Source organism: Microtus oregoni, unplaced genomic scaffold (genome assembly GCF_018167655.1).
Source record: "Microtus oregoni isolate MIOR12 unplaced genomic scaffold, Mior012 000017F_ref0000208, whole genome shotgun sequence".
NCBI classification, from domain to species: domain Eukaryota; kingdom Metazoa; phylum Chordata; class Mammalia; order Rodentia; family Cricetidae; genus Microtus; species Microtus oregoni.
The window spans coordinates 20,210,254-20,224,276 of NW_024543076.1; positions in this window are offsets into that span (position 1 = coordinate 20,210,254).

Genomic DNA, 14,023 nt, shown 5'->3' on the forward strand with positions numbered 1-14,023 from the left:
CCCATCCTGACTAGGAATATCATTACTAAGAACCTTACATGTGCTTTAAGATACAGCCTGACTTTGTGGAAACACCTCAAGTAGCATTTGATGTTACTTTTTGGAGCACTGACCCTTCAATGATGCACTGCCATTATCTGTAAGGAGTGCAAAATTTTGACTGAACAATGGCATTGGCATTCAGGCCTTCTCATTTACTAACTTCTAGCCTAAGAGATTTTACTTAAAGCTCTGGCCCACTATGCTTTTCTTAGCTGAGTTAGCAAATGAGACAGTGTCTATGGTGTTGCCATGGTTTTCCACCCATTAACAACTAAACTCACTTGCTCATATTGTGAAAGTGGAAAAGATATTTTCATTTATTAGAGAATTCTAAGATCGACATTTTAAATATTAAATTTAAAGATGACAAACCAATTCAGGATCTAATGGTCATAGATCTTTCTAGTGTGTCCTCTTCTGGGTTCAGAATATTTCTCATCAGTTTCAGCAACAAATCTCGAGAGAGAGCATTTTATGTATTATGAATTTGTTATAATTTCCTGTGGACAGGGAAACTTGAGAAGAAATAGTACAAATTATACAAAACTAGAAATTTGCTTAGATATCATCAAACATGATCAAATTATGTCTATTTATTCAAATTCTCCTGAGACTTCACAGAAAGCTATTACCATAAATTATCAAAGCAGGCAAAGTTTCAGAATCATAATAATACAATTAATACCTAATAGCTTTTCACATAAATGACTTAAATACTTAGAAGGCAAGATGCTTTTGTTTATTGAACTTTATCACTTAAATGATATTCTTTTCTCTGTCTTCCACCAGAGCAGATGGATTATCTCTTCACATTCATAATCCTTACTATAGGGTTTTTTTTAAATAAACTAACACAGGGAAATAAGTTTTCTGAGAATTTTTCTCTATATAAGAAGAAAAAAGGAATTAATGGGAATGATTATCTGTCTATGCTTTTCTGCTTGTTTGGGCAAAGCATCAGACATTTCCTGAGTGTTTCTTGTATGCCAAGTCCTTCCCTAGTGCTAGGAATACAGAAATAAATAAAACTACAGATCCTAGAGCTTATAGAACTCTAAATTTTAACAACACAGATAAGAAATGATGAGGTCTAAGACCAATACTTCCTTCAGGCAACACAATGGACTTTTAAGTTTATGTTTCAGTTCTTCAGACTACATTTTAAATTCCTTTTGAAAAAAAATCTCATATCCTTTCTCTAAAACAGTTAGCTGTGCATATCATTATGAACCAAATTCTTATGATAAGGATCCTGCTGCTGTATACAATGAGAAATTTAGTACAGATTTCAAAGAATTACTCAGATTACACATTCTCTACTTGTCTTCTCTATATGGATGATCACCCCCAGTCTTCTGAATAGTAATAAACACTTTAAAATCGAAATTCATGTAGGAGCTGGTGAGATAATTCAGTAGATAAAGCCTTGTTAGGCAAGCTTGAGGATCTGAGTTCAAATACCCCATAGCCAAGATCTCAGGTAAAACTGGTCAGGCAAGGAAATTCCCTATAATTCTAGCACTAGAGAGGCATAGGCAGGGCATCCTGTATTAGGGTAGCCAGCTAGCCTAGCCAAATCGAGCTAAAGCATGCTTGGGGCTCAGCAAGTCACCCTGCCTCAGATAAATGGAGAGTAATTGAGGAAGTCATACAAGTCAACTTCGGTCCTCACATGCATCCATCCATGTGGTATACCCAGACATGTCATGGTGGAAAATCATGGTCAATAAAACATGATAAAGAGAAGATGACAAACTTGTAGCTACCAAAAAGTAGATAAATATTACGAAAAAGAACCTAGGAATGAGGTATGACCTTCCAACATGCTTGGTACCCTACTTCTTTTTACTAGTCTTCACCTTCTAGTAGACATTCAAACAAATAAATGTACAAATGGGTTAATCCACTGTGGAAGTGAGCATTGACCTGACCCAGTCATCTCTCTGTAAAGCCACCAGCCTGGGACTATGAGACTTTGGAGAATATTTTATATCTAAACCATCAAAGTTATCACAGTTTTTATTACAAAACATGAATCTACAAGGATCACGTTGTGTTAGAGACTCACAAGTATATGAAACAATTCTTTTATTATCTAAGAAAATGCTAAGCTGAATTGAAAGACAAATGGCATTTTGGAAGTTCAAGTGAAGGTCTATGTTATCGAAACACTGCATTGGGATCCGTAGTGACTAATAAGAGAAACCCCATGCCCCATGTATCCAAAATGTATTTCAATAAACACTCAAGGGACTGAACTAAACATCACTAAAAATTGTACTTCTTCAGTTAAATATTTCAATAATAAGTTTATATTTGATGAAGTAAGCAGATTTACTTTTTTATGTGTGATATCCATAGAAAGTATGGTTCTTTGACATTTTTACAGAGCTAGTAAAGTAAAATAGCTCAAATTAGAAAAGCATAGTGGTCACTTTATCAAATATATAATTAAAGGGTTTCATGAGCTCTAGTGACTACACATATATAAGCTTTCCAAACCTATGTTCATCAATCTAGAAAATTATATGACCACTACACAGATGTAGAATAATAGTGGACATACACAGTTATAGGTCATAAATCTTAAGTGATGCTATGCTATCCTTTCTTATTGGTTTTACAAAGATATAAACCATGACATGGAGCTTTGTCATGGGATGAAGAATCAATAGAGTCCTGAATTGTTTCAGAATCAGTTTCTCTAAACACAATGTCATTTTGGCATGTTATTTGATGAACTCCCCAAAATAAAAATTGATGCTATATAAATCTTTCTTTTTTTCATTTATTTAATTTCTAAATAAAAGCTCAGATTTTGGATCAACAGAAAAACCATAACTGTCACCCTCACTTATGTTACCACAGCTCATTCAAGGTTTGACACTTTCTATGGAGATCATGCTCAGGCACGAAAGGAAGAAAGCATTGCAACCAGGGAAATAACCACTGACTCAAGGACCTGATTATCCCTCAAAAATATCTCTAAAACTCCACAGGTTTAGTGAAATGAAAAAGAAAGAAGCACAAACCTGGATGATGAAGATGGCTGATTAGGGTAGGTATTATCATAAGTTTCAGGATAGTCGATGAGGGCAGGCATCACTCAGTGTGAGTGGTTTTCTGCACATGGCCTTCTGCACAGAGTAGCATCACAAAAAAATTGCATTGAATACTGATATCCAAATGTGATGAGTAGAGTTTTCCTCTTATATTAATATTAAAAAATAAAATACAAATTGGATTTTAAGGGCAACTAGACGATTGCCTTGATTTTATATAGATGATAAACATCAGTTGATGATAATAAACAAAACTGAGAAAGACAGTTGAAAGAGGCCTTGGGGTGTGGGAAACAGCCTGAGTTTGCTAGGAAAATGGCAGGCAACTGGCTTGCTCGTCTTTCCCGGAAAACAATTGATTTTAAGGGAAAGCATAACAAAGTCTGTATTAACCATGGGACAGCTAGGTTTAAAATAACTATCACCCAACACAGTAAACTGATAATTCTTCCTTCTACATTATCAGAGAGAAATCTAGAAAGTATTAAGATGCATCTTTCATATATCAAATAATGTTCTTCCTTTTTATTTCAATAACTTTGCAATACTATAGGTGCAAGCAGCTATTTCATCAATATTTTCACAATACTGTCTTTTGTTCTGCTCTGTCTTTGTTTAGTCATCATTTTGTTAGTAAAACAGTCTCTCTTGAAGCAGGCAAGTAAAGGAATATCTCAGAAACTAGGAATTTCACTTTAATATATATATATATATTAAATTAATATATATTATTTAATATATGTGCATATACATATATATCCACCCTTGTAGTAGTAGTCAGGGTTCTCTAGAGTAACAGAATTTACACAGGGAATATATTTATATATATTATATATATATATATTATTGGAATGACCTACAGGCTATGGTCCAACTAATCCAGCGAAGAAGGAAGAAGAAGGAGGAGGAGGAGGAGGAGGAGGAGGAGGAGGAGGAGGAAGAGGAGGAAGACACCCTTAATGCCAGTGAAGAAATGAACTTGCTAGCAAGGGAGGGCAAGCAGGCAAAGAACCAAAGCTTCCTTCTTCCATGTCCTTATATAGGCTTCTAACTTAAGGTGTGTCCCAGATTAGAGGTGAGTCCTCCCACTGCAAGATCTGAATCAAAGGTGTGAGTCTTCCTACCTCAAAGGTTAGGTCTAGAAGTGGATCTACCTACTTCAAACCAAGCAAAAAATCTATCACAGATGTGCCCTCCATTTCTGGATTGTAGTTTCTTCTAGGTGTAGTCAAGCTGACAACCAAGAATAGCCATCATACCCTTTTCTGGTGACACACTTAGCAGCCCAGAACTCCCAACTGCATTGAACTGTAGACACAACACTCTCAAGAGTTACTACAACCTGTAAACCTGGAATCACTTAATAACTTTTTTTATATTTGAGATTTAATATTTGAGGTAATTACATTTCTACCTTCCCTTTCCAAACTCTTTATGTCTCCTCCTTCAAAATCATGGCCTCTTTTTCATTAATTATTATTGCATATATAAAAATATATTCCTAAATATATAAATATGAATATATATATTCTTAGATATATACTTGCTTGTATTTTTCAAGGCTTACCATGGACACTAGACAATTGTATTTTTTTCCCTGGGGAAGGCCACTCTCCCTTTCCCAGACTTTCTCACTTTCCTCTAGTTCTTTGTGTAAGTTTTTCTGTATCCAGTTTGACATGCACATTGATATCATCCTTATTCAGTGTATGTTTAGGCAGTCACATTGGGAAGAATTTATCAGTGTAGCTTCTGATGTTACTAGGAGCCATGGTATCATAGGAAACTTCCTGAACCTCTGGTTCTTACAATATTTCTGCCCCTTCTTCATTAGGTTCCTGAGACTTAGGTTCTTTGTAAGATTTACCCATTGGGATTGGGATCTACAACTCTGCATTTTGACTAGTTGTGTTTTGTTTGTTTGTTTGTTTTTTGTGGTGGTGTCTGTCTGAATAACTCCCCCTTTTGTTTGCAGACATATCCAGGAATATATGTGGTTACTAGGAGTAGCAATCCAGGCTAGTCTGGACTGATTTAGAAAGCCTCCAAAATAAGGCAAACTGGGTCCACTAGATGAGTTTCTAGAGAAATCTGGAAGTTAACTCAAATATTCTTATCCATCACTTAATATTCATATTCCACTTTGTATATCCATGAGTACTTTGCCACAAAATGGGTGTACTACTGCGTGTGCTTCTTTACTTTTCTTTTTCTTTTTTAGGATGCTAAGAACCCAGGAAAATACAATTGTTCCAGACAGAAACCACCTAGTAATGCCAAGAAAGCCTTACAGCTGATGTACATAGATCTGTGTTTTTTCCCTTGGAACTGAAAGATGCTCTAATAGTGAGTTTTGTTTGTCTGTTTTTAAAACATGGTTGAAAGACTTTGAAAAGTGACAGAATGCCCTATTTCTTTTAAATTCTGCTTTCTGTTCCTACCACATTTACTATGTCTCAGTGTTTGAAGCTAAAATATTATAAACGTTGCTATATTGGGCATGACAATGATTCATAATCCCCCAAGATACATCCCCAGGAGTCCAAGTTTATCCTTTGCTACATAACAAGATAGGCACTTGCGTCAGCTCTGCTTGTAACTACACACATGTCATAAGATTCTGAGCTGTCTATGTCTTCACAAGAAGACTGAGGCACACTCTTCTTTTTTCTTTTTTTGTAATTTATTTATTTATTAAGGATTTCTGCCTCCTCCCCGCAACCGCTTCCCATTTCCCTCCCCCTCCCCCAATCAAGTCCCCCTCCCTCATCTGCTCGAAGAGCAATCAGGGTTCCCTGACCTGTGGGAAGCCCAAGGACCTCTTTTGGCCTTTCAGGAGTTGTCCAAAGCTGGAATTGTCTCAGCGACACTCCCCTATTCAGCAGCATTCTTCAGAGGAGCAGACAATGTGATAGATAAGTCTATAGGAAGGATTAGTTCATAGTTTTACATAAGCTAAGTCCCTGATCTTTCTGCAAGGTGGGACCCCAGGAAAACAAGCGCTATAGTTCTAGCTCAAACTGATGGCTGAGAAGCAGGGATTTTATGGTCTGAGAATATAGAATCTTCTGGCGGAGAGCAGAGAAGACAGTTGCAGCTCAGAAGGAGAAAGGTAGTAAAGACTGAATGATGTCCATCAACAGCCTTGAAAGCAATTAAGTTACTCTGTTGTACAATCCATGTGTTTATCTACCCTGGCTACTGGCCACAGAGACACCCAAAGGTTGTTTAATTAATGATCTAGGTTTCATTTTTCCCAGTTAAGTTTGTTTGTAAAATGGACCATCACATTGATTTCTAATTTTTTGGTATACAATTCCCAGTCTTACTGTATCTTCTATGGAATAACTCCCAAACTAAGGCAACTCATAAAACCCCATGTTTGGCAGATTCTGCTTTAGGTAGCCAGCACAGGCTGCGAGAGCACAGTGAACTTCATTTTGTAGCTTCAGAAGAATTCCTGAATTTAAAATGGTAAATAAACAAACACAGAAACTAAAATCAAAACCAAAGAATCATTCAGTGGTTTCTTAGTCAGGGTTAATATTTTTATGATGAAACACTGTAACCAAAAGCAAGTTGAGGAAGAAAGGGTTTATGGGGCTTACACTCACACATCATTGTCCATTACTAAAGGAAGTTAGGCTAAGAACTCAAACAGGGTGGAAACTTGGAAGCAGGCACTGATGCAGAGGCTGTGGAGGGGTGCTGGCTTGTTCTTCCTGGCTTGCTCAGCCTGCTTCCTTATAGAACCCAGGACCACCAACCAAAGGATGGTCCCACTTTCAATGGACTGCCCCCATCAATCACTAATTAAGAAAATACCCTACAGCTGGATCTTATGGAGGCATTTTCTCAATTAAGGGTCTGTCCTTTCAGGTGACCCTAGCTTGTGGTAAGTTGATATAAAACTAGCCAGCCTAAACATTGGTCTTCAATTAGTGGTTTTGGGTCATCATCAGCATTATCATTTCTTGGTTGGTTTGGGACTCTATGTAACCCTGGATGGACTCAAGCTTGTGCTAGTCTTTGTGCCTTTGCCTCTCAAGTATTTGTGTCATACTATTTTATTTATTTTTATTTCAAGTGCATTGATGTTTTGCCTACATGTATGTCTACGTGAGAGTATCAGATCCTCAAGAACTGGAGTTATGAGATGTGCTGAGCTATCTCTCCAGCTCCCTAATATTATTTTAAACCAATATTGATACTAAATGCAGAATCCTCCCAAAAATTGGACTGCAGCTAGACACGGTGTCACAAAACTTGAATTTACTACCTGGGAAGTAGTGGTGGGACGATCAGAAGTTCAAGGTTATCCTAGTGAATACATAGTGAATTTGAGGCCAGCCTGGGACTCATGAGAGACAACCTTAAAAATTCAAAGCAAAACAAACAAAAACTATTGTAATGGTCTGTCCTGTCCCTTTAAGAGACAAGCCCCACCCACTTCTTCCTCCCCTCTGGTTCTCTCTCTCTCTGACTCTATGCTCTTTTCCCTTTTCTCCTTTCCCCTTACGTTTTTCCATAACCCACTAAATAAATACCCAAACTCACTCCACATGGCTTGCTTATCTGTCTTGGTCTCTCACCCGCCACATGGCTTCCTGCCTAGGACCTGCTGGCCCTCATGCCCCATGGGCCACTCAGGGTCTCCATGCCTTCGACTGGCAGCCTTCATGGCCCGCCATGGTCTCAGGGCCCGTTGCCACTCAAAGACCTGTGGCATAGTCTCATGGTCTGCTACCCACTGCCGCAACTCAGGGACCTGCAGCATTTCTGCCACTGCACCCTTCCGGGAACCTGCAGCATATTACTTTTACTATAACAACTATAACCACCACCCCCCCAAAAAAATCCCTCTGGCCTAGAGTTGGCTTCACAGGTCTGTATTGTGTGTGCAGCACCCCAGCACTGTGCTTTGAAGAGTCCTGTACTTGGTGTAATGGTCTGACATCAACTACAGGTGACTTTTCATAGCACATGAAAAAGTCCCCACATGCTCCTTCTATAACAGAGCATGTACATTATGTAAGAAATGAGAAAGTTAAATAATTTGAAATAAATTGTTCCTACATTCTTCACAAAGCCCTTTGAAAACTCACAGTCCCTGAAGTGGCACGACGTAGTGCAGAGGTGACACTGCCTCCACTCTTCTGCATTGTACTGTGTGCCATCAGGTTCCCCGTGAACCTATCTGATCCAGTTCCCTCCACTGAAAGTAAAGTGACTCCTCTCCGCAGTGACTGAGAACTGATGCGACCTGGGCTTGGGGGTGGAGGAGATTTGGATTGCTTTAAGATAGGACCTGGGAGCACCCTTGTAAGCTGTCTCTGTGGTTAAGATGTCCATTTAGAGACGGGACCTAATAAAGAATATTGTCCAATTAGCAGTGTAAATGGAGACCATTTAATCCTTTGAAGACCTGAACAAAATAGGAAAGATTGTCTTTCCATTTCTGAGATATGACATCCCCATCTTTGCTCTCAGACAGCATAGTCCACATTCGTGGACCATCAGACCCTGTTTCTCAGTCTTGGGCTAGAACTACATCAGCTGCTTTTAGGAACCCCACCTTGCAGACACATGAAGTACTTAGCTTATGTAAACCTATAATCTAATCTTTCCTCTAAACCTACATATCCTTTTTCCCCAAAGGCCAGGAGAACGTGTATCATTACCTTAGAGATGGAAAGAAGGAGCTTTTGGCCCTCTGGCTGCTATTACCAAGTGGCTAAATGTGGCTTTATAACTGCTGAATCTTTCCACATTGCACATAAAACAGTCAGGAGAGAGAGAGGCATGGCGGCTGATGCTGGTTTATGTCAGGACCATGTCTGCCTACAGCTGGCTGCAGCAGCAAGGTCCAATGAGCAAAAGCCAGACACAATGCTCCCAGCACTGAGACCCAGCACACAGCTCTCTCTTCATTTCCTAGCACACCAGCTGACATCTTTCTGGGTGCATGTGCCAAAGACAGAGTGTGATTTGGAATGAGGTCGATATTATTAGAGTTAGATACGCCTTTTCAAAGAAATGACACAGTTGGGAGCCTGGGCTAGATTTCAGAAGAACCATAGGAGATCTGAGAACATACAAAATGAAAACCTGTATCCACCAGAGAGCAACAACTGTTCTGAACATCCTCCCATCGACAAAAGCACAAGCAGACAGCCACGCCTACTCTGCCAGCTCTCTTCAAATGCTTTAATGCAGGTCCATAAAGTTAGCAGGGACATTTTATGCTAAATTAGACATTTTTCAAATTATTGCTACACAGGACTGGAAATATCACATTCTGCCTGCAAACTAGTAATAATAAAAAGTTTTAAGTAAACTTGGCTAAAATTACAGAGAGGTTCTTTCCTCGTTTAAGACAAATCTAAACACATGGAACCTTGGCCCCTGATGGCTGGCAGTAATTTCCCAAGACGCATTGTAAATAAATGTTTTCCTACTATATTTGTTTAGTTATGACAGCAGGTCCATGGAGCAATCTTAGCAAGAGAAAGAGAGCTGGTGTGGGTTCCCATAGAAACAACACAGTCACGTAGAAAACAGGGAAGCAAAAGTCTTCACATGTTAAGTTATACACCCTTCTCTCACTTAGGAAACTTACACTAGCAATCTGTACCAATAACTCACTATAAAGATTCTTGCAAGAGTCTTTTCTGCACTACTCACTCGAGCCCCTCTTTCACTTGGGCCATATTCCCAGAGCACTGATGGTTTCCAGAGCCCTGACCCAGAGAGTGTTAGCAAGGTTCATGTATCTAGCAAAGCACGAGAAACCCCATTCCTCAGAAGGCTCTTCTTAAAATAGCAAGCTAACATATTTTTCCGTTTTAAAGAAAGAGTTTTCCTTAAGGTTTTCAAATCCCATATTTATCCTGTGATTGACTTCTTTGAAAGAATGTTTATATTAGGATGCTTGAAATGAACGTCACTGTGTGTAATTAGAAGACATTGCTTTCCATCTATTTTAAAATGTGAACGCCCACAATGGCTGTAAAGTGGCCATTTTCCCATAAGTTTCTCTGAATTACCTCAATATATTTTTGCTTGCGAGTAGAGGAATTTCTGACTCAACAGCATGTAGCTACAAAGCCAGATTCCGTTTAAACCACAAGTGGGGAGATCACAGCCAAAAGCACTCTTTATGTTCAGCTGTTTAAATTTATTCTTAGCTACAGACACTGCAGCTTGGATGTGGAGGGTTGCCCAAAGACTCGTGAGGTAAAGTCTGGGGCCTCGCGTAACAATGATCAGAGGTAAGACGTGACTACCACATGCAGACTCTGACCTCATCTGTGGATTCATCTACTGACAGGTTTATAATCTAAAGTGTTAAAGGGAGTGACAGAATTTCAGAGATGAGGCCTAGCTGGAGTGGATGCTTGGGAACCTGCCCTTGGGAGCTACATCTTGTCTCTCTCCTAACCTCATCTGCTTCAGCCATGAGATGAGCAATAGAATCTAAAAGCCACCCAACATGTTCCCCTTGGAGAACACTCTGAAATTTAACATGTCTGTGCTTCATTTTGATCCTGTGTGACACATTTTTTCTTTGCCACTTCCCCAACAATCATTAATTAAGACAGAACAATACAGTATGCTGCCCCCATCCCCGAGTCTGGGTTACCCTTACTCCAGAAAACCGTAACAGTCTGTGGAAGTCTCCCACCTGATTCAAAACGAAGGTGTGGCGCCACAGGGCCACCATCATCTTTATTCAAAGGACACTTGGGCTTATGGGAGTTCTAAGCAATCATGCTCTGGCTCATACAAGGCAACTTTCCTTTATTTGTCATCTATTTCTGTGACAAAGTACTTGAGAAAACCAACTTTCTTTTGTTTGTTTTTGAAATAAGGTCTCACATAGTTCACACTGATCCAAGACTCACTATGAACTGAGTCTGTCCCTGAAATCCCAATCCTTTGGCCTCGGCCTCCCAAATGCCAGAGTCACAGATGTGCACTATGACACCAAGCTGGGAGAAGCATCTGAAAGGAAGAAAATCTTATTTCTGCTCACCACTTTAGAGTTTGCATCTGTGGTCAGTTGGCTTCACCACAGTAGACCCGAGGCAAGTCTGAATGCCATGGTGGGAAGTGCCTGACACTCATCACCCAGATAGAACATGATCTTTTGTGAATAAAATATCGAAGTGTTCCTGTGAAGCTACTTCCTTCAAGCCTTTAAATCTGCAGTGTGAATGCGGACTGCCCATGCAGCCAGGAAATCTGATCTCTCATGGACAGACAATGAAGGATTACCAACATCTGAGCACAGTCTTTAATGGGAATGGAAGAGATCAAGGCAACTTTGACAAGAGCAAAGAAAATGTTGGTAACCATCTTTAATATACTAGAAGGCTTAATATCCTAGGTGCAACAAAAATGGAAAGACTTTGAAAGGACAAACAGACTAGCCACAGCACTTCCCAGAGTATGCTTCAAGGAATCTAAGTCAGCGTACAGCAGAGATACCTGGGTGCCAATATTTGTCAGTGTGTATCTTTCAACGATAACCAAGAAGTGGGGCCAGTCCCTATGGCCACCAATAAATGAATAGATTTCTTTTTTAAAAATGTGATACATATGGATTTAGTTTATTGACTTTGCTTTTCTCATTTTATTTTACTGGTAAGGGCATGAAATGGAATTACTAGTTTCAGAAACTTAATATAATAAGGAAATAGAGGCAGAGAAAAGAATGCACATTTCATTGGCACATATAATTGAAAAATATGATGACTTCTAGAAAAACACTTGTTCCAACAACAACAGATTTTGTTGTTGTTTTCTTTTGTTTTGCTTTCTTAAGACAGGAGTTGCATTATGTTGCCCAGGCTGGTCCAGTGCTCCTATGATCCATTGTTCTTTCTGCCTCAGTTTCTCAAGTAACATAAACTGCAGGCAAATGTCACTACATCTGGCACAACAACTGGTATTATTTATTATTGCCTAGTCACCCTTATTATTTTATAAAATTGAAAAATACTGCTTGTATTTTGTGATCCTGAGTTATTAAGAGCAGGCACATTTCCTTACATTTTGCTCACACCTACAGTGAGGAGCATTCTTCTGAAGATTGAAGCACTTCCTATTTAATGAATTTCATTCTTGGAATTCATGAAACAAGGACTTGGAGGTCCCTAACCCAGTGGATTATTTTTCTGACCGTGAGTATCCTTAATTCTCATCTGAGACTAGGAGGCCTCTATTCTTTTCAAGGATATCTTTGCCTCCCTCCCCCCGTGCACCCCCACGTCTCTGATGCTGTCAAAATTTGCTTTCAAAGAAGAAATCAGTAGGAATAGCTCGTCTAAGACTTGCTGGTGCTTCTGTCCATTGAAGCTTTCTATGCAGTAGATTTCTCCATTAAGTTACTTTTCTATCACTATAATAAAACAAATCTGGTCTCGGTAGCTCTCCTCAACCACAGAGGAAGATTCCACAAACCCTGTATTCCTGTATGATTTGAAAGCCAGAGCCATATGGTTGCCACTGCCATATCTGACTACCAACTAGGGATGACACCTGGTACCTTTGCATCATAGCCATAACAGCTTAGATTTGTTGTTCTTTTGTAGGCCTTCTCTTTTTATAAATTATAAGCTTAGCAGGATTGACTCTTGCCCTGAGGGCACCATTCCCTTTATTTTGCACAATCCTTGGCTCTAACATTAAATATTCTGGTGGTTTTTTTTTAAACTATGTATTTTGTATTTCTTTTGCCCCACTTGTTCTTTTTACTTGTAGACTTGCATAAGCGTGATTACTAACAACATCTTCCTCCTCCCTCCTCTTCTTCTTCTTTTTCCTCCCTTTTTTTCTCTCCTTCCTCTTCCTCCAGAAAGTTACTTTCTCAATAATACATCTTCAGTTTGAGAGGAAGCAAATATAGCTAACTATGCAAATGAACTCCTATTGTATATTTAATAATCACCTTCTTCTGAAATGATACATGCATTCTGTTTACAAGAATTCACTGTTCTGAGGCACTGTAAGTCTTCACTGGAAGTAGACAAGGTAGATACATTTTCAACCTTTCACCTGATGTTGAGACATACAAATTCTTAATACTATTAGGTTTTACTTACTAAAATGCCATTAAAATGACTCATCTATAACATCTTCAAAGTAAAAATCATGAATGTGTGTGTGAGAGAGAGAGAGAGAGAGAGAGAGAGAGAGAGAGGGAGGGAAGGAAGAAAAGAGAGAGAGAGAGAGAGAGAGAGAGAGAGAGAACACCAATAATAAAGAACTTTGTTTATGTACCTGGTTTGGGATTTGCTTTTATCAATGCCTGGATTACTTTACATAGAAAGTAGTTTTTAGAGACCAAGTCTCTAAAGTCTTACAAGAATATAAGAATTTTACCCGGGCGGTGGTGGCGGATCTCTGTGAGTTCGAGACCAGCCTGGTCTACAAGAGCTAGTTCCAGGACAGGCTCCAAAACCACAGAGAAACCCTGTCTCGAAAAACCACAAAAAAAAAAAAGAATATAAGAATTTTGAGTTTTAATGCTATTTTTGCTACATTTATAATCATAAAATAAAATCAAATATTTATTCTATACATGTATTGTTCTTGAAAATGTTGGGAAAATACAATCAAAATTCCAAATCCTCTCCACAGCAGGGCTTTGTGGAAGAAAGCAATGGAATGAACATAAGACACAAACGTGATGTGAATCAGAGACAGCTGCTAAGAGTTTTCAGTCAGAAAGCAATCCCAGGCTCGGCAGTCAAGTAGGCACAGCCCCTTAAGGAACAACTAGCCCCGAATAAACTGACTTGTCAGACAGCAGCAACCATTTCTTTTCCTCTAGGCTCTGATAGAGCTTAACATTAGTGACACGATTTTGTCAGTCCACCTTCGCCAGCAAGTTAATTCCAAAATGATGTGTTTCA